Below are 21636 nucleotides of genomic sequence, written 5' to 3'. Positions count from 1 at the left end.
AGATCCCCAGTAGGCACTTAAATATAAAAATCTGATTCAGAAGAGTAACCTGGGCTGAGGTGGTAAATGCTGTAAAAGAAATTCTAATCGTCGAGGCAGAATACATAGAGTAAGAAGAAAAGAAAGATGAGGCAGCTGCTCTGAGGAAGGTATACTGGGAAGAGCCACGCTGATGGGTTAGAGGCTGAGAATTCACTGTATGAGAGGTAGGAGGAAAACCAGGAGGCTGAGATGTTATAAAAACTAAGAGAAGAGACGTTGAGGAAGTAGGAATGTACAAGCAGTGACTGCAGATATGAATGCAGAGAAGGGCCATTGGGTTCAAGAGCAAAGACATGCCTGACTTTGGCTGACCTTGGTTGATCTTGCCAAAAGCCATTTCAACAGAGTCCCCGGAGACCAAAGGAAAGGTTCATGTGCAAGTAAGCTGGTAACTGAGGGGGTTGGCATGTCATGGTTTGTACTCTTCTGTGAAGTAAGAGCTGAGGTCTGCTGTGGAAGATGTTTTTCAGCTGAGTGTTGAACAGGGCCTTGGTGATAGACCCCCTCAGCTTCTGCTGCTCCTTTACCCAGGCAGCCAGCACCTGCCAATCTGTACGCACCCCAGCAGCCCCGGAAGCACTTGCTGCTGTGTCACTGAGTATATGTTGAGGATGTGGATCTCGTGTCCTAGCTTGGGGATGATGGCACCTGTGCATCAACCGTATGGAAGCATGAGATCCGCCAGGTCCCTGTATAGGTGGTCTCCAAAGTAGAGCATGCAGGGGTTGTGCTAGTCCACCAGGCACAGGATGGCAAACAGCTTTCCTTGCCAGTAGAGCCTGCTTTTTTTCCAGGAGGCGATGCATTCCTGCTGCCCTCAGCTCTTCCCATTGAGTTTTCTGAAAGGCTTGCACAGGTCAGTTAAAAAGCTGGGTTTGTTTGCCTAGACAACCGGGATGAAGAGTTGGTTTTAGTCGAGACTCACCATGTGCACATCCTCTTGTCTGCAGAGCTCAAACGACTGTTGACAGTGAGAAAGAGCTGTTTCCCATGAGCCACTGTCTTGCTCCCTCTCAGGGTGTACTTCTCCATGTCCTGCTCAATCCACTGGTGCATGAAATCCTGCACATGCATCTCTTGAGTGTCGTCTGTCACATCCTTGTAGAGGTGTGCTTGGTCAAACTCCAGGCTGTGGCTCAGAAAGTGGCCCACAAAACAGGAGAGCAAGGCTACCTCCAACAGTGAGATGTCCATTACCTGCTTGATGGGAGGACCCTTGCCAATGTGCTGGGTGTCCCCATATAGGTCGATCATCTCCTAGTCTAGCACATGCGGGAGACCCCTGGAGGCCATTGCACGTGATGGAAGGCATCAATCTTCATCAGAAGTCTCTTTCTGAATGTCATAGTGGAGGCCATGGATGACAAAGTTAAGCTTGTGTTCATATTTCCGAATCCCCTCTGAGTACTAGTGGTGTTCAATCAGGATGTCATGCGTGGCATTGAAACTCTCTGGGTGCAATGAATCTACATACTGTGCCAGTGCAGACCGCAGCGTCACGCAGGCTGATCTCATTGATGGTGCAGGTGGTTTCCAGGCTCAAAAGACTGCAAACCTCCAGGGACAGGCATGAGGGCATGTACCTGTCTCTGCAGGTCCTGATATGGAGCCCACAGGTACGAGCTGAGCTCAGCGCCCACCTGCCGGATCCGTAGGCTTTAGGATCCTGGGTGTGTAGCCAGAGAAGGAGGAGGACAAGGTGGTTTGCTGCCTGCAGTGGCATCAAAACAGCAGCCAGCACCCAGTGACCACGTGCAGCCCCATGCCCACCATGCCTACTGTGCGCCACATGAGCAGCTCTCAGCAGTAAGTAGCTGGTCAGCCAATCTGCTGCCCCTCCCTGACCACAAGATTTTTAAATTATATTTTTAACTTTTGGCATGCATTCTTTTCCATCCTGTATTACCTGGGACCTCTGAAACCTACAAGAGGCTTCCATGAGAAAATTCTGGAATACTGGAATCTGGAATACTGAAAAATTCCTCTGGAACGCTTTTCTATTCATGCAAGCATTTATTTCCTTAATCATTTCCTGAACTGGTAGCCATAGGGAACTATCACTTTTAGGACTGGCTTATTTTATTAGCATAATGTCAAGGTTCATCACATAGCATGTGTCACGATTCCCTTTTTTAAAGGTTGCACATCTCCCATTTTACATTGTCGCATGTTTCTCAACTCCAAAGGCCTTTTATACCCATTTTTTCCCTTTCACCCTCATTTTCTCCATATTGCAGCCAAGGAGTGGTTGTTATTCCCAAGTCGCAGCTGAGGAAACAAGCCTCGCAGCCTCAGGACCACACAAAAAGCGCAGGCCTGGGTCGAGACCACAGGCCTCTGGTCTCTGGGCCACCACACTTTCCCTAGAGCACGACTGTATGTGCAGAGCCTTTACTCAATTGTGCACGCTCCACGCTCCACCTAGCAGGGTCCCAAATAGGGCAAAGAGAGCAAGAGACCCCTGAGAGAGAGAACGGGACCAATGACAAGTCACTGACAGGATAGAAGCAGAGGAAAGGCCAGAGGTTGCAGAGGACCTGGCAACAAGCCCGCTCTGGTTCCGGTCCAGGCAGTAGGGCTCTTCTTCCTCGGGCAGCTCACTTTCCCTCTGGGACACAGGAAAGGGCGTTTTGCCAGACCAGTCCCAAGAGCTGGGTGACACAGAGCGCTGTGGGAGCGGCTAGCCTTAACAAGGTGAATTCTCAAAGTTAATAGTCAATGATTAGATCAGCCAGACAAGAGAGACCAGTAATGAAGTCGAGATTTGAAATATGTAGTGCCGGCTGTGGGCACGCTGCCTCACAATGCTGTCAGTGGTGTTAGAAGCTCCCTAAATTAACTGAGAGAGCTGCCATGGAAGAAGTCTATTTGGGGCATCTTGCTGGTGTTGGTGAGGATTATCTTTGAAGCTGGTGTAATCACCTCTCTTAGCATTCATGTCCAGGCCAACAGACAGTCCTGAGTAAGAATAACCTTTTTGTGCTTTGGAGAATGCACCCGTTGTGAGCACTAGCTGCATTTTGGACGCTCCAGGCAGTCAAACTTCCAGTAAAGCTCCTATCCCTGAAACAGCTGAATAAACCAAACGGCCGACATTTCAATAATAATCTCTGGGATCGAGGCTTGGAGGAAATGAGCAGGGGGTTTCTGCCTCTGGATTCCCACTGGGAAACTGCTTCATGCAAGGCCCAGCTCAATCTCCTCATTCAGAGACTGTTCCAGAATATTTGCTATTTGTCATGGTTAGGGGGTGGGTTATCCCACTTAATCATATATTCTGGTTAAAGGTGAGCTATTAGATATCATTCATAGAGCACAACTTTTCATAAGAATTAGAATGCTACAAAATACTCTGAACAGTAGCTCACAAGGAACACAATCCAATGTATCTTTTAAAATATCGAAGGCTCTTTCATTTCCTTAGGAGCATTATTATGAACCCCATGCTCCAAAGAATTAGTAAAACATGCAAATGCTAGTTAATAGAATGCTGGATAAGCAGCTTTTTAATGAATTTCCCATTTCTTGATTCTGTCGTATATTAATTTTCTTAAAAGGCACTGAGTATGTTTGAAGATGATTAAGCTTCAATAAGCTAATAGAAGAGAGTGACCTTAGAGGCTACTTAAACTCTGCATCCAACACAGAATTCCTCTTTCTAAACTTTCTAACAATTTTTTTCCTGCCTTTTCTCAAAAATGTCTGGTATCAAGGGGCTCACAACTCCCTTTCATTTATGAGTTAACTATTGGAAAATCCCTCTCAGTTCTCATATCTGTAGCCATAGAGAATACATTCCAACTCTCTGTTTTATAGCTCTCCAGATAATTAGAACATTCATAGACCCCCGGCCCCAGTTTCATTTTAGCTAAGCCTGTCATCTCCAATTCCTGCATACTTCCTCAAATGTTTGCAGACCATCTTTTGAATATTGACTTGTTTGTGGGGGCTCCAAAGAGAACTATGACAGCAGACATGGTAAATCTAGCACCAGATGCTGTGAGACCTTCACCACCTTCCTTCTGCATTGACCTGAATATCAGAAAAAAAGACAGGACCGGATGAACTCTGGCTCTCTCCGGGGTCATTTTCCCTGGGTTCACGTCTTGACTCTGCCGCTTTCTCCTTTGTGACTCTGGGCAAGCAGTTAAACTTTTAATGCTCAGTTTCCTCATCTATTAAAGGGAGATAATTGTAATATTAACCTCATATCCTCACAAGGTGACAGCAGTTGAGATCATATAAATAAATACTTAGCACAGACTGGTAACATAGTAAATGCTCAATAAATGTATCTGCTTGGACAACAGTGATCATGAACACAGATGGTGAGGCCTGAGTGGCTGGGTTTGCATCCCAACTCAGGTTCAGATTTTGACCTCACCACATATGGGCCGATTGGCCCTTAGCTAAGTCGTTTAATTTCTTTGGGACGCAGGTTCCTTACCTGCAAAAAGGAGATATAAGGTGCTTATGAGGATTAAATGAACTATTATATGTACAGTGCTTGAAACAGAGCCAGGAAGTAAAACGGGTCATATAGTGAGAGCTATTTTATTACGATAGCTTGAAAGTGAATCTTACTTTTCAAAAGAGTCACATCAAAGGTTGGCCCATATTGGAGCTATGGACACCAATGTACTGGTTCCCACAGCCCTCATCATCTGATGGTCTATGCTTCGAGAGTCCTCAATGCTTATATTTTTGTATCTCAAACTACCCTCTAGAAGAGCATTTCGAACATGGTAGGTGCTTTTAGAATTCCTGGTCTTTAGAATAACATCTATCTTTCTTTTGTATTATTTGAAATCTACTTTTTTTTAGGTTCTGAATAGTTTCACTGCATATTTTCTCTTCAAACTTACCTTGAGGATTGCCTCTTCTGAAGATGGCTTGGATCCTTCTAGGTAGAATCAGCTCCACCACACTGCAACACCCCTAGCGTGTCGGAGCACTGAACTTCCCACGTGTCGATATCCTCACTCCTTGCGAGTCTCTAAGGCCCTCAGTGCAGGGATGCGCTAATCGATTTTTCTCTATTTATTGGGTCCAGGCACATTTTGAGTAATATTCATTTATTTTACGCTCTTGCCCAGCACCAACTGGCAAGGAATTCTTCCTTTTTCAGATGCACTTAGCATAGAGTAGGTGCTTAAAAATATTTCTGTAATAAATTTTATGCTTAACCTAGCCCAGTATCTCTATCTGTGATTAAAAAAAAATAAATAAATAATGATAGAGAAACTTGTTTAAACTAAAAAGCATTTTCAGATGATTATTATCGTTACTTCCAAAGTGAGTAAAATAAGTTTTATCAAGTTTAGAGATTCAATTATTTACTAAAATAAAATACTGCACAAACTTGTACTTTGTATTTAACAAAATGAGATTACACCAGGTGTAGAGGCAACTAAGAGATTTCCATTGCTCCTATATATTGCCTTTAGGCCAATGTTGTCACTAAAGGAAAGTACTAAATTATTTCTTCCCATTGTTACACCTTTTCCAATTCCCAATCCAGCTTCTCCGCATAATTATTTTAACCCGATTGTACCTGCAATGAAAATATTAAGCAAAGACATCACAAAAGAAAGTCAAAAGCAATCAATAGGGAGAATATCTGTAGTATTTTTTTATGACAAAATGTTAGTATTGGTAAGACAAAAACCCCAGTATAGAAATGGGCAAAAACTAGGAATAGGTAATTCACAGAAGAAGAAATACTGATGTTTAGTACATGTTCTAAAGTGGCTCCTCTTCACTAACAATCAAAGAATTGAAAATGTAACATGTAATGAGATATTCTTTACCAGTCAGACTGACAAGTTTGAAAAGAATGAAGATAACCAGGAACTGGTATTAGCACGAAGTCGTGAAACGGAACTCTCAAGAAGTGGTTGTAAAGAATATAAATAGCATAAGCCTCGTGGAACAATTTGATAATGTTAATGGAGAACATTAAAATGCTCATACTGATGATAATACAGTTCAATTTAGAAATTCCTAAGGAACAAAACTGACAAAGGTGCAGAGATGTATGTAGGACAGCCATTACAGTATTGTTTATAATAGCAAAGAAGGAAATCTGAAGCTACGTAAATCTCCATCAAAAAGAGGTAAGACAAATAAATGATGAAACACCCATAAAACAGAGTATTATGCATCCATTAAAATGAATGAGGTGGAGGAGAGTGTCCAAAGTAGACAATTAAGAGGGAAAGTAGATAATAAAAAATGATATGGTATAATATGATATGGTATGATGCATCCTTATTTTATAAGAAACACAGAAAAAAATAGTTGAGAGTATTTAAGAACACATTTATTTATACACATCTATACTAACTGGTATTTTAACATGTATATCTTAAACATATTTTATAATGGAAAATAAAGATATTTCAATTTTGAAAAATGTATTGAGGAACTGCTGTAGATTTCCTGCGTGTATGTGTGTGTTGTTTGGGGATGAAATCTATGTTTGTAAGGCAGAAAAGTAACACAGTAAAGATTCTCTCCAGAAGATGCAGGAATGTTGGCTGGAGAGCAGTGGAGGTGGCAATCATTGGACACGAGGAGGTCTGGAACTTAGCAGCTAGAGTGCCAAATGGTTTATACACAAAGCATTGGTACCCGAATCCTTGATGTATGCTGGGGAATAATTCCACAGCTGGCAGATAGACAATAATATTCCTAAATAACTCTGAGTTTCCAAAGCTTCAGGGCAAGCCTGCTCACTACTGTCAGGCCTAACTCTTATTGTTGTAGACACATCTGTCAAGAGGCTAAATATTAATAAAAACAATGTCTGGGCATTCAGACAAGCATTTCAGAAAATAGTGATAGAATTCTTATTACCTTAGATCTAACTGACCAGCCAATCTTCTCCACCTCTCCCATACCAACCACCAGATCTCATCTTTAATTTCCTGCAGGCCATCTCTTGGGCATTCCACAATGATCCCATGAAACATAAAAAAAGTTTATCGAATTACTCCCTAAACAAAGAATCTATTTCCACTTATTTCTCATTACATCCTTCTAATCCTCTTGGCCTTTGCTGACCATTACAGTGGCCACCAGCCATGTGTGGTCTTAAACACTTGGAATATGGCTGGTCTGTACTGACTATGCTGTAAATGGAAAATATACACAATTTGGAAGACTTAGTATGAAAAAAAGTAAAACTTAACTTTAAATGATGATATTTTGGACATGCTGGGTTAACTAAAAATATCATTAACATAGAAATATTCATCTAATTCTTTTCACTTTTTTAAAATGTAACTACTAAAAACTTTCTAATTACCTATATGGATTGTATTATATTTCAGCTGTGTCAAGGCTACTCTAGACTCTGCAAGCGTGGAGTTATCCTTCATTTTCTCACTCTTGGGGTTTCATACCAAATCTATCAAGTAGTCCTGATACCCAGCCTCTTGGCCCTTTTCCTTCTTCTTTTTTTCCTGAGCCACTGGTTCAGACAAGCCCTTCCCTCTGTCACAGCACCTCCTGCATCTGCCTGCTTCCAGCTACTCTCTACTCCAGGCCCAACTTGGCTGCCAGCAAAACACTCGATAACCTGAATAACTAAGAGCTAACCTTGTTAAAACCCCCTTGAGAATAAAAAGAAAACAAATAACAAAATAAACTTTATGAATAACTGTACTGTAGAAGAACTTCAATGTGCTAGAAACCAAATAACCAGCCACTCACTTAATTTTATACACCGCCCTTAACATAAACAAATGTCTTTCACCCACAAATAAAAATGTTCCTTGAGAGAGGAGCAGGAAGCTCTTTTTAAGCATCAGAGGAAGGAAATGGAGTCTTTGACCTTCTAAACCACAAACAGATACACAAATTCTCTCTTCAGTTTGGTTTTAGTTCAGTCTTTGAGACACAGCCTTCAAGGACCCAGGCTTCCTTTTAAGAAGGCTTATGCATACACACATTTCTGGTCCCAGACTCTGAGCTTTGTGGCTCTGGACTTGACGAAAAAGATTCCAAAAAATTGCAGTCCCCTCCGCACCCAGTGAAAGAACCAATGGCAGGAAAGTAAGAATGAAAATGGCCATTCAATAGATCAAATCTTGGGGGTGACTAGGAATGATCAAAGGTGAGGATTAATCACTTCTTATTCTCTTCATCCATTTCTGCTTGTCCTGTGAGAGTGGCCAGTGCATGTGAAGCATGCCAACTTGAATCAGGCACATCTGGCTTGGGTGTAGACTGGAGACCCACTCTGGGACAGAGCACCTCCTCTCTAGCTGTCAATGCTTCTCTTCTTCTGAAAGGCTGGCTAATCCTCTCGAGGTCCTGGCCTTCTACCTCAGTGAGGCTGAAAGTCACTCATGGCCTGTGCAAGAATGTGCGACCTCCTAACCTACACAGATTCTATAGCTCCCGGCTAACTTAGTGATCTATAGCCACTTCAGAAAGAAAGAGAAACCTCTTACCTACCAGAAACTGTTCTCTGTTGGGTCCATAATTGATGACTATAGCATAACAAGCTTGTTTCCACAGGTCATAGACCCAAACTGATCTCATTTTTATTTTCAAACTTGCACCTTATTAATGTCCTTCTGAATGGTTGAACATGCTGAACTTGGAGAGCAAGTCTGTCACCATGGCAGTAGATCTTTACAACAGTAAACACCAAGTACAGTCAGTAGTACTAAGCAGAACTCTACAGAAGAATGTAAATGGATTCCCTTTGCTGCATCACACACACACACACACACACACACACACACACACACACACACATTGACAGGACAGCTCCAGATATTCACAGATGTAAAGTGTGAAGTTAGGAAGAAATGGAGGCACAGGTCCCACTAAGAGAAGTGAGTAGTAATTTGGGAAGGATGTTTAATGCCTGCCTTGGTGTTGCCAGAAGATTTACAGGAACCTTCTTTCTTTCTTTCTTTCTTTCTTTCTTTCTTTCTTTCTTTCTTTCTTTCTTTCTTTCTTTCTTTCTTTCTTTCTTTCTTTCTTTCTTTCTTTCTTTCTTTCTTCCTTCCTTCCTTCCTTCCTTCTTTCTCTCTCTCTCTCTCTCTCTCTCTCTCTCTTTTAAACCTGTGCTGGCAGAGCCAATTCTTTTCTCTCAAAGGCTGACTCTGTGAGTCACTGCCCATCTGCCCGTAGCAAGAAGAAAGGGTAGAGCATCACAAGAAGCCCTGGACAACTGCTCCGATTTGCCATGAGAATGACATGGAGTTTGCTACTGCCCACAGTAGGACAAGTTGCCCCAGGCCTGCACCACACGCATCCCCTTGTGCCTCTTCTGACAAAGGACAATTCATCCTCTGTAAGGGGTCACTCTTAAGACTAGTTTGAATGCCTCCGGCTGATGTGAATGTATTTCTGAAGATATTAGATTTGCACTGAGTGTGTCCTTCTGACTGCAGTGCCTGGATGACTTCGACTGTAGACATAGACATAGAGACCACAGCTGCTTAAGAATAAAGAAATAATGCTGCTCATAAGCTATCCCTGTGACAATGCTATAGAGGTATTTAATAAACATTATTTCATGCATTTATGATAATGGCCTTAACAGAACAGTTTTATCCCTGCTTGACAGATGAGGAAACCATGGCTTAAAGAGAATATTAGCCAGAAGAAGCCAAGTTATGCTGTCATAATATCTCAACCTCAGTGGCTTAAGACAACAAATGTTATTTCCCTCAGCCTGCAGGCCTGGATGATTCTCCAGGGCAGTTGTTCTTGGTGTGGTAACTTAGAGACCCAAGCTGCTTTGCTACTGTCATATCTGTCATCTCAGCATTAGACTTCTAAACGTGCCCCACCGGGGGAAATAAGAGACGAGGAATCTTACATGGGCTTCTACTGCCCCAGTCCAGGAAGTGACAAATGTTACTTCTGGTCAGATGGCCCTGCTTAATGCTGGTGGCTGAGAAATGTATTCTTTCTATATGTCAGGAAAGGAGAAGACAACCAGATATTGGTTAACACTATAATGTCTTCCAGAGAGAGGTTAAGTAACTCTCACTATCCGTGTTCCATCTGTTATTTGTGCCTGATTCTGCCGGTCTATATAATTCTTCTGTCTCTTGCACACTGGTTCCCTTGAATTTTGTGGTCCATGTGTTGAAAACAAGGACACCAATGTCGCTTAATATTAATGGTATAGATTCATCCACCTGAAGCATCTGATCTCTCTCTTTCTCCCTTCCAAATTTCCCAGGGAGAGGACAAGTTAGCCTGGTTTGGGATACTTGTCCTCTCTAAATGAATCAGCTGTGGCTGAGAGAAAGGGAGAAATGCCACATTATAAGAATAGGCCGTTTCTGTTGCAAATTTATAGATAGAAAGGGGATAAAATGGGTTGACCCTGCAAACAAAGGGTTATTAGAAATTATAAGTGATAGAACGAGAATTCTGAATCAAATCCATCTGATTCTCAAGCTCTTTTACATTTACTATGCACATGGCCTCCTAGATATTTTAAAAGTCAAATAATTAGGAGAAACAGTTCTTGTATATACCAAAATATGGACACTGCAGAAAACCAACTTCAGACTTACTGTAGCATGCACAAGTTACTCTAAAACTAAGGAGAATATTAATAAGGTTATTAGATTTTTATAAGATTCAAAATGTGATGCAGCCATCCCAAAGCCCTATGATAAAGATTGTTTTCTCCTCAAGGGTCTAGCATCCACATTAGTAGCTCTCCAATACAGTAACCACCAGCTGTATAGTTAATTAACTTTAAATTCATTAAAACAATAGTTTCCAAGGTCAAACAAATTGAAGGCAATGCTAGGTTAGGGTATATCTGAAAGCTTTTGATATGCAAATGTGTCTTGTGAATTTCAAGGAGGATGTAATAATATGCCACACTTCCTACACTCATTTGACCCCGGCTCGCTTTAGTTTGGCAGGGTTTTCTCACTGGACACAAAATTCAGCCCTAAAGTACTAAGATTGGTCTTCACGGGCGACTTGCCTGAAGATAATTTCAAAGGAATACTTGTTCCAGAATATTTTAAGGTTTGAAAATATCATTGTAATAGGAATGTTCCCAGGTTGATCATGAAAGGCATAGTTTGAACATATGTTCTGTTTTAGTCATCAACAAAAGTTGCTTTCTAGATACTCGGTGTGTTTAAATGACAGAAACGTTTGGAAGTAAAGAAAACAAGAAGAAAATGGCTATGAAGCCATAGAGAAGAAAAACTAACCCTTAATCTGAATTAGGCTTGGCTTCCAGCATTTAAGTTGTCATAAGTAATGATATGATGGATAACTCCTTTTGAAATTGAGTATGATTGTTAAGGAAATAGTATAAGAGGTTTCTAGCAATCTTTAGGGATGAGGTAATTATTTTTCCTAGCCAAATCTCATCTGGCAAGGATGTAACTTTCTTTCCAAACTGCCCCGTAATGCATGTGCTTTGGTTAGGTCGGTCCACAGGTAATATAGAACTTGGCTACCCCATGGCACATCACAGTTCTTCATTTACTTTCCAATCTTTCTTGGCTACACGGCTTTTGATACAGTGAGAGGGCCTGTAATATCTGCATTTCTTGTTCTAAGTGTGAGTTGATTCTGATAACCAAGCCAGATTCTGAGGCTTTTGGCTACATTTGTCTCAAGAAATGTGGTAGGTGAAAGGTACTCTGCAGTAACTATTTCAAATACTAGTTAAATATGAAGTTCTAGAAAGATTTGGCTCAAAATCAAATAACACTCCCATAATGAACAGTATTTGAGTGAAAACAGAAGCTACCACACAGAAGTACAGCTGTCAGGAAATACCAGATTTCAGTCATGTCATATGAATCCAGCTTCATGTTGTGTTAGAGTCACAAAATTGCCTAGAAGACCACACATATTAGGGCACGCTAAATAGTTGGCAGAAGTATTTGGAACCTAGGTTTAAACACAAATTTAAAAAGCTAATAAAATGAAGAAAAAGCATTCTATAAAATTCAACAACCATTTATAGATAAAAACTCTTAGCAAAATAAGACTAAAACTTCTTAAATCTGGAGAAGGTCAAAGACAGAAATAAAAGGCCTACTGCTAACATCATACTTAATGAAGAACTGAAAACATTCTAAAATAAGAAACAGGACAAGAACATCTGCTTTCATTGCTTTTATTCAACATTGTGCTAGAGGTCCTGGCCACTGTAATAAGGCAAGAAAGAGAAACAAAGGTATGAAGATTGGAAAGAATAAAATAAAACAGTTTTTAGGTAAAAATGACATGATTGTATACATAGAAAATCTTAAGGAATCTACAAAATAACAGCTAGAAATAACAAACGAGTTTATCAAATTTGTAGAATATAGGTCAATCTGTAAAAAATCCATTTAATATTTACATACTAATGGCAAACAGTTTTAAAAATTAAATAAAAATTTATTTGCAGTAGCACCGACACATAAAATACTTAGGAATAAATATAATAAAATTATAAAATAATGCTAAGAGATATTTAAGAAGACTTAAATTAATGGAGTATACATATTCAGAAACTTACTTTCTTGATTCAAAACTCAATGCTGTAAGACGTCAGTTCTCTACAGATAGTGCATTCCCAATCAAAATCCCAGAAAACTTTTTTTTTTCACAGAAATTAACAAACTGGTTCTAAAAGTCATATGTACATGCAAATAACCTAGAGTAGCCAAAACAACTTTCAAAAGAAGAACAAAGTTGGAAGACTTAACCTATCTAAATTCAAAATTTATTGTAAAGCTATAGTAATTAAGATACTGGTATTATGATAGATAAATGGATGAGTGGAATAAAATAGACAGTCGAAAAATAAACCCACACATTTATGGTCAGTTGATTTTTTACTAATGTGCCAAGCAAATTCAGTGGAGAAAGAAGAGTTTTTTCAACAAAAGGTACTAGAATGATTGGATATTCATATGCAAAATAACAATTAACTTTGGTCTACACTTCAGACCATAGACAAAAATGTACTCAAAATAAATCATACACCCAAATGAAAACTCTAAAACTATTAAACTTTTAGAACAAAACATAGGATGAAATCTTTGCAACTTTGGTTTAGAAAAAGATTTTTTAGTTATAGCAACCAAAGCTCAACTAATAAAAGAAAAAACTGACTAATTGAACCTCTTCAAAATTAAGAACTTCTGCTCCTAAAAAAAACACTATTGAGAGATTGAAAAGACAAGCCATAGAGAGAAAAATCACACAATTGATGAAAGACTTCTATCCAGAACATAGAAAGAACTCTCAAAAGTCAACAATAAGAAAACAAACAATCCAATAACAACAAATGGACAAAGAGCTTGAACAGATATTTCATTAAAGAACACATAGAGATGGCAAACAAGCACATGAAAAAATGTTCGACATTACTAGTCATTAAGGAAATGAAAAGTAAAATTACAATGAGATACCATTTCACTAGAATAGCTAAAATTAAAATCTGACAACATCAGATGTAGGCAAGGATGTTGAGCAACCAAAACTTGCTATAAAATCACTTTGAAAAACTCTCTGGCAGTGTCATTTAACTTAAACACATGCCTCCTCAATAAGTCAGCATTCCACTGCTAGATAATAACTCAAGAAAAATGGAAGCATAAACTCATAAAAAGACTTGTGTAAGAGTAACATGCCAGCTTTTTTCATAGTTGCCCCAAATTGGATACAATCCAAATGCCTATCAAATGCTTATACACAAAGTGTGTATATTAATACAAGGAATACTACTCAGCAGTAAAAAGAATGAAGGACAGATACCTACAATGACAGAGATAAATCTCAAAAATATACTGAGCCTAAGAAGCAAGACAGAAGAGGGTACACACTGTGTGATTCCAAGTATATGAAGTTCTAAAACAGCAATATAATCTATGATGATAGAAATCAGAATAATGGTACCTGTGTTATAGGAAAATGGAAATTTATGAAGTGATGAAAATATTTGGTATCTTGATTGGGTGGGGGCATAATTTGGCCACAACTCACATAATTGTACACTGCACTTTTCACTATATACAAAATGCATCTAAAAAAATAGCCGTTGACTCTAAACACGCACTTTTGAACTCTTGCTTAAATACTTCATATGGCATTTTTGTTGTTGTTGCTGGTGGTGGGTGGTCTTTGGCTTGAAAAAGAAATTCTTAAGAATAAACTGTAAGTTATATGTAAAGTTATTCATCCTATTATGCAGAGGAGTCACTTGGGCAAACCATTCTTGTTTCATTATGGGCACATCTCATTATGCATAGAGGGAGCAAAGTGACTCGATAATTACACTGCCATCAAAGCAAATGACAGAGCCCATCAAGAAACAAGGCTTTGGGTTCAGGCAGATTCACATTTGAACCCTGGCTCTAGCATTTCCCAGCCATTTGACTTTGGGTAAATTACTGAGCTTCTTGTTCTCTTAGCTCTTCACCTATATAGATAAAGGGTATAATTCCTACCTCGCAGAGTTATTAGGAGACCAGATAAAAAAGTGCATACAGATTGTTAGCATGGTGTGTGTTAACAATAATGAAGTAAACAATAATGAAGTAAAATGAAGATTTCTCTTAATATAGATATATAATACTCTAGAGGATTTTGGAATGTTACTTAGAAATTTGTCTGAGTTCCCAGAAATATTTCCTTAGATATTTTTCCTACTAAATGAATAAGTTAGTTTGTGATAAAGAATTTGGTCTCATGGATTCATATCTCTCACCCTTCCACAAGATTATTTTCCCCTCCTACTCCCATCTTTATCTTTCATTCTCACCTCTAACTTTACCACCCTAAGAGAGGAGAGGTTCTCAGATTCCCATTTCACACAACTGAGATGCAACACTTTATTTTACATATCATTGAGATCTGGATTACTTTAAGATAGCTAAGATCTTCCATGGAAAAGCATGGAACCTAAGCATGCATTCACAGAGCGGGTGAAATGTGCCCATCTCACAAGGTTTTGAATGTCGGAGTCTGTGCCAATCTGATGATACTCGACGAGCACAAATACATCCAATTTAATAGGTTCCTACAAAGGAGATAAGCTTCCAGAATGGCCTGAGTTGTATCCTGAGCTATACAGTGTCCTCCTCTGACTCTGGTCCCCAAAACAAAAATTTTTATATCACCACCTTTCACAGCTAAGGGGTCTGTGTGACACGGCGAAAGTGGGTTGGTTACCTTTTCAGGTCTTAGTCAAATAGATTTGGGAGTAGAGCTCAAGTAGCCTAGAACTCACAACTCTCCCACAATGCCAAGGCCAGAGTCCAGCTGCCAGAGATTTCTCTTTACCTTGGTTATAGTTTGGGCCGGGTAGGGGCATTCCTGGGACACTGTGGTGCACTAATTAGCCTGTGGCCTTATCGGACTGTCTGGAGCTCAGTGTTCTATCTTGTCTGAATGACCACAGTATGTGCTCTCTGTTCCTGTCATTGACTCCTGTGCAGACCTGGGGAGCGTTCAATATGCCCTGAAGTCAAGCAGACTTGAGTTCAAGTCCTGCCTTACTGACCACGGAACCTTGGGCCAGTTCAAATTTCTCAGTCTCTGCCTCTGTAAAGTTGGTCTAATAACAGCACTTGTCTGTTTTTCTAAGGATTTAATGAGACACCATATGTAAAATGCTTACCAAAGGGCCTAGGACTTAACGTGCATCAGCCATTACTCTTATTGGACCTACTAATTGTAAGAATTTTTTGGATCTTTCTCCAATTGTTGCCCAATTTGGATTGTCATTTCTGCGAAGGTAAAGACAGTTTGTATAGTCTTTATATGTACCCCACTGTATGTAGGGTGGTGCTGGGGGTCGGAAGCAATGTCAATAACAGCTTAGTAGGTGATTATAGGTGACTCGATAGGCTTCTTGACATGATATGACCTGCTATGACTCTCCATGTACAATTTACATAATAAACAGGTAATTGACTTAATTGCTCTTGTACTGAAATGCTCTTCCCCAAAACTTTCTCTACATGTAGATGAAATATTTGTATGTATGGCTGATTCATATTACAATTTTATTTTCTTTTAAAACATGTATATCTTTTGGTAAGCCCAGGTTAAACCTATTGGGATATTACTTGCTCTGTTTCTTTCTGAAAGAGGACAAGGGATCAAGGCATCATTTAGCAGATTACAAAGATTTTTTTTTTTATTCTCCTAACTAGTACACTTACAGTGTATTTGTTACAGTAAAAAAAGATGGCCATCGCCCCTAAAGGGAACACAGAGAATTGGGTGACACAAAGATAAAGGCCAGCTTGTTCCCTGCAAGAAGTGTCCTCAGGCGACCCAAGCTTTTCCATGAGAACACAAGAATATCCTCACTGCTGAAAATAGCGGAAGGTGACACAATTCATGTCAGGTTGCCAAATGACTTCAGCAGGTGCCTCGAGGGAGTCCCCTGACCTTGCGGTCCTTAGTGCTCGCATGCCCTGCCCAGAGCTTCCCGGGAACCTGCCTGCTTGGGATAAGGGACAAGGCTCTTTTTAGCAGAGGTCAAGGTGGGCCAGTGTGCCTGGGCATTGGTCTCCTCATTCATACCTGTCAAAATTGGAACAAAGCCAATGACCTTGCAGCTTTCAAGACCAACTGGTGTTGCTTATCTCCCTGAGGAGAGATGCTTGGAACCATTTTTATATGCTTTTCACATCCTTTTGTAAGAGACTGGCATGAGGGAGAACCCATGAAATGAGGTCCAGAGAACCTCATTTCAATGGCAAGAGTCTTTTTTCTTCTTTGCGGCCTCTCCACACCACAGGCTCCCAGAAGGTGCAAGAGACCAGGATGGAGAATCTCGAAGATACACACGGATCGCCAAAAAATTCTGGAATCCATTTTCTTCTGTTCAATCATCGCTCGACTCTCAAAGACAAAACAGTTCTCCAAGGCTATTGTCTATTCACATTCTCCAGGATTCTGGTTGTTACTTTTCACTGGAGCCTCTAGTGTTAGGTATGAAGTTAAATTAAAAATTGAGATGTGAAAAAAATGTAGTTTTAAAACATTCTGTGTGTGTGTGTGTGTGTGTGTGTGTATGTGTGTGTGTGTGTGTGTGTGTGTGTGTGTGTGTGTGTGTGTGTGTTTGATAACAATTTATTTTCAATTTTGAGCTCCCATTTGGCCTAGGGGTAAAAACTTACTCTTAGCCAAATCAGTGTGCTCTTCTCTTTCTTCAAGGCTTCATCTATTTTCCAGGAGGCATACAACTGAAATGTCAAAACTGGGAGAGCAGAAAGGGTCATCTTGGCCTGAGTGTTCTCATGGCTGGCCTCTGTGAGATTCTCTTCTGCCCTTGTTCCTTATTCGAGTCTCTGCTGAAATTCTCAGTCTCTCTCTCTGTCTCTCTGTCTCTCTGTCTCTCTCTGTCTCTCTGTCTCTCTGTCTCTGTCTCTCTGTCTCTGTCTCTCTGTCTCTCTCTGTCTCTGTCTCTCTCTGTCTCTCTCTGTCTGTCTGTCTGTCTCTCTCTCTCTCTCTCTCTCTCTCTCTCTCTCTCTCCTCATGTCTGCATCACTCTTAGGAGCACAGAAAACATATCACTGGTCCCAAGCCACTCTGGGGGATGCCTTCTGAGAGATGCCTCACCCCCCGCCCCCGACACACTTCCCAGGCATTTCTTCTGCTCCTCACCTTCCTGGGCATTGCAGAATCAGGTGGAGGGAGCGGTGGGAATTATTACCCTTCCTAGCTTGCTCTAGATCCAGGGGCACAATCTGTTCTGCAGCTCAGGGGATCCTGTCCCTCCTGTTCTTCACTTTCCTATTTAGCTGGCCAGAACTCAGGACCCCACAGCATCTCAGCTCCATTCCACCTTTCCTCTCTTTCACTCCTCTAGTTCAGGGGTCCCCAACTTTTTTGGTACCAGGGACCAGTGCTCCTATGAGAATCTAAGGCCTGATGATCTTAATGTAGGGAGGAGGCAAGAGAATTAAAGTGTTAAATCAAGCTACATTCAGAGACTGCAATATGCTGATCAGCTCTGCAGCCAGGCCAGAAGGACACCCGCAGAACAAAGGAAGCTTTCTACTGGGATTGCTAACAACCCATTTCCCACACCTGTGAAGGAGAAACAGGAAAAACAGAGTCTTTAATTGGCTGCCCTACACAAAATAAAATCGTTCGTTCCCTATGGCTAAAGCCATAGGGAACCTATGGATTAAAGGCTGAGAACTGCCCGCAGGCCTTTCACACTACATTCTTCCCCTCATTGTATGTCCATATCAAAGACAATGGGTAAACAAAGTCTTTAAACTATAACACACAGGAACTAAAGAATGACATATAAACTGAATTCCCCTAACACTCAGGGGCTTTTCTTCAACTCATCTTAGGTTTTTGTCTTTGCATTTCCCCTTTTTTAAAAAACTTTCCTTTTGCCTCTAACTTTGGCGTCTGTGTTGAATCCTTTCTACCCTCGCTGCCAAGGACTGTCTTCTCTCAGTGCAGGGCTTGGTCTCCTTCCCATTTGGCGAGGAGATCACTTGCCCTGGATGGAGCAGTATTTCTCAGGATTGTATGAGCTTGGACTCCCATGCTGGTGCAAGTGATACGCTGATTTGGGGTGGCTCAAACTGTTATATATGGACTGTCCCCTACGCTCTACAAAAATATATGCCCAGCACCCCGCATACCCTAGGGGTAACTTTGTTTTTATATCTCTTTCTTTCACTCAAGCGATAAGCATAAAATAAGCTAATTCTAAGATAAAGGGCAGAGACACAAGGATAAAAGAAAACATGGGAAAAGGACATCGGTAAATCTACCCAAATATTATGCTGCCATTCTCGTGAAAAGTAGCATAGTACACAGTCTGTGCTGAGAGTAGAAAATGAGTTCTGTTTTTAGTTGTAGTCCTGACTGCTGCTGACCAGCTTTGTGATCTGGGGCAAGACACTTCACCTCTCTGGCCTGTTTTTACATCTTTAAAATGAGATGGATGGGTGTGTGGGGTGAGAGGTTGAATGGGTAGATGAATGGGTAGGTGGGTGGGTGGGTAGGTAGATGGATGAATGAACGGGTAGATGGGTGGGTGGGTGGATGGATGGGTACGGAAGCTTGCCAGACAGAATGGGGAAAAGGAGGAAGGAGAGCTGTTGGCTGTCTAGAGTCTCTAACCCAATCTAACTGCTGCAAATTTACTGTTTATCCCTGGTCATCTTCCCTGCCCCATCTCTTTGCCTATTGCTTTGTTGAGGTGACGGAGTTGAAAAGATCACTCTAGGAGTTAGTAAACCTGAATTTTTCTTCTACAATATTTGTTGTGCATTGGGTGACCTTTGGGCATTAAGTTCGGGAACTCTCAGAATGTCAAATTCCTTATTAGCAAAATGGAGTTAATGATACTGTCTTGTCTGGTTTTGGGGGGATCGAATATGATAATGGACGTAGACCATTCTCTGCAGCCAGGAAATGCGCACAGGAGGTCATGTTTTGTGAGGTATTATTGGGACCACTCTTCTTTCTTTATTCCCTCGTACAGTTGCCTGTGTGGCTCAGTTATGGCTTACACAAAGAACTGTTCCAGGGGATTTCACAGCTCCTGAAAGACATAGGGTAACAGAAATCACAAGGTAAGGTTGTGTTACTGTGCTGTGCTCATCACATGTCAGGAAAAAGAACTATATTTTGTTCTTTTATTTTTGTTGTTAAGGCACTGAAGCCAGAAGGTGTATGGTTATTGCAGGGAGAGTAAAAACCAGGGGTTTATATTTTTGAATATGTGTGGATTTCCACCTGAACTAAATGAAGCACTGGAAAATTTCCAGCAATATGCTGAGCCGACATTTAAGCATTTGTGGGATAAATCACATCATCTATGGAGACATGACAGTGCTAAAAGGTGAAGACTGAAGATGTCCTCCTGTTAAACATCCATATTAAGTTCATAAGAGAACTGCCACATCTTATCCCTTTACCCCTGAGACAGGCATTCTCGGTCACTTAAATAATTCTTATTTTGTACTATCATAAAATCTTAGACTCTGAAGAAAGCTTTAAATGACCTAATCTGGCCTTCCTCTTAGTTCAGTGGATTTCAGAGTGTGTCCTTGGATCATAAGCATTAGAGAATCACCTGGAAACTTGTTAGAAATGCAAGTTCTTGGGTTCTGACTCATACGTACTAAATTAGCAGTTGTGGGGGGAGGGATCCAGTGATCTGTGAATAAGCCTTCCAGGTGATTCTCGCAGACCTAAAATTTGAGAACTAAGGATGTAATTCAGTACTTTCTTAAATAGTATACCTGAAGGATAATCTTTGTGTGTCCTATATGACTATTTCTGGTGACAGGGAGCTCACTACTTCAGGAGGTATCTGGTTAGAAGCCCTAACAATTAGATATTTTTCCATTATAATGAGATAAATCTGACTTCTTGTCACTTCCACTTGCTGGTCTTGGCTCTATTCTCTGAATGTAATTTAGAGTTATAGCTGATGAGAGATCACTGGTAACTGGGCTAATTATTCACATAGTAGGAGTTGGATAAAAGCGAATGCAAGAGGATAAACTGGGAGGGTGGCCAGTGCGTCACATTTTCCTTTCAACCAAATAAAACAGCAAGATTAAGGGCTGTCCCTGGCATTTGTGAGATTATGATAAATATCAGTATTAATAACAATAGTGACAGTAATAATTACCCACAGCTCGATTTGGATGCAGGTCAAGTAACCATCCAAATCAAATTACATGTAAGAAAAATATGTGTGTTCAGTGCTGGGAACGTTTTCAAAGAGGAAGAAAAATTGGCACTGTGAAAAACATTTCACCTTCTGGTGGAGATAAGTACCCCTTTCCATTCCAAGGAAAGTGTAAGAGAAAGGAATCCCTAAGCAGGGTAAAGATACTTTATGGTGAGGTCCTAGCCCAGGCTTGTGGGCAAAATGAGCCTTTTTCTGGTCACCCCTCAACCAGGGATGCTCTGAGTTGAATACACTTGTTTGGCCAGATTTAGTTAGTGATGGTCTTTTCTGCTTGTTTCTGGTGGGCATTTGGCAGAACGGACAGAGTGAGTATAATACTCTCACATCACAGCCAGAGAAGCGGGAAAGGTGAACGCACCTTGCTTGGAGGGAGAGCCCACTCCGGACTCAGCCTCTCCCTCCCTCAGTCCAGCCTCAGTCTCTTCTATTCCAATTTTTCCCCTCTTAAGACTGAAAGCACTAGCAGCTCTAAGTGTTGTCATGGCGCTCTCACAAATGATTTTATCTCCCTCCCCCCAATTTGAACCTAGAGAGTGTTTACTTCCTGTCAAACCCCAGGGACCTGCTGATTTTTCCCATTACTGCAAATTGCTGCTCTTGGGTGCTTTGCATTTGTTATTAAGATGCAATCAGGGATTCCTAACTGATTAACAGCCTCACCCCTCAGCCTCCAATGCTCACACCTGACTTGGAGGCAACATCAGTGGAAAGCAAAATCCCCTGGCTGCTGGGTATCTGGGGCTCTCTATACAGTCAGGGGCTAATGGGTGAGGTGGGCAGCTGGTGGGAGCCGGGAGGGCATCAGGATGGAGCAAAGAGATGCTGGGCTCCTGCATGAATCTGGGGTAGGCTGAGAAGGAACTTGGTGTCTCTCAAGTTCCTGGGAATTGCGGTGG

The 21636-nt window shown here is 40.9% G+C and overlaps 1 pseudogene; it reads right to left on the bottom strand.

Annotated features, from left to right (window-relative positions):
• Positions 1-380: 380 nt before the first annotated feature.
• LOC105293970 lies at positions 381-17285 on the bottom strand (annotated as a pseudogene).
• Between the last annotated feature and the right edge of the window lie 4351 nt (positions 17286-21636).

This window comes from Pteropus vampyrus, unplaced genomic scaffold, assembly GCF_000151845.1.
Source record: "Pteropus vampyrus isolate Shadow unplaced genomic scaffold, Pvam_2.0 Scaffold80, whole genome shotgun sequence".
Lineage (NCBI taxonomy): Eukaryota > Metazoa > Chordata > Mammalia > Chiroptera > Pteropodidae > Pteropus > Pteropus vampyrus.
The sequence above is the reverse complement of the archived record's forward strand: the minus strand, read 5'-3'. Positions and strand labels throughout refer to the sequence as shown.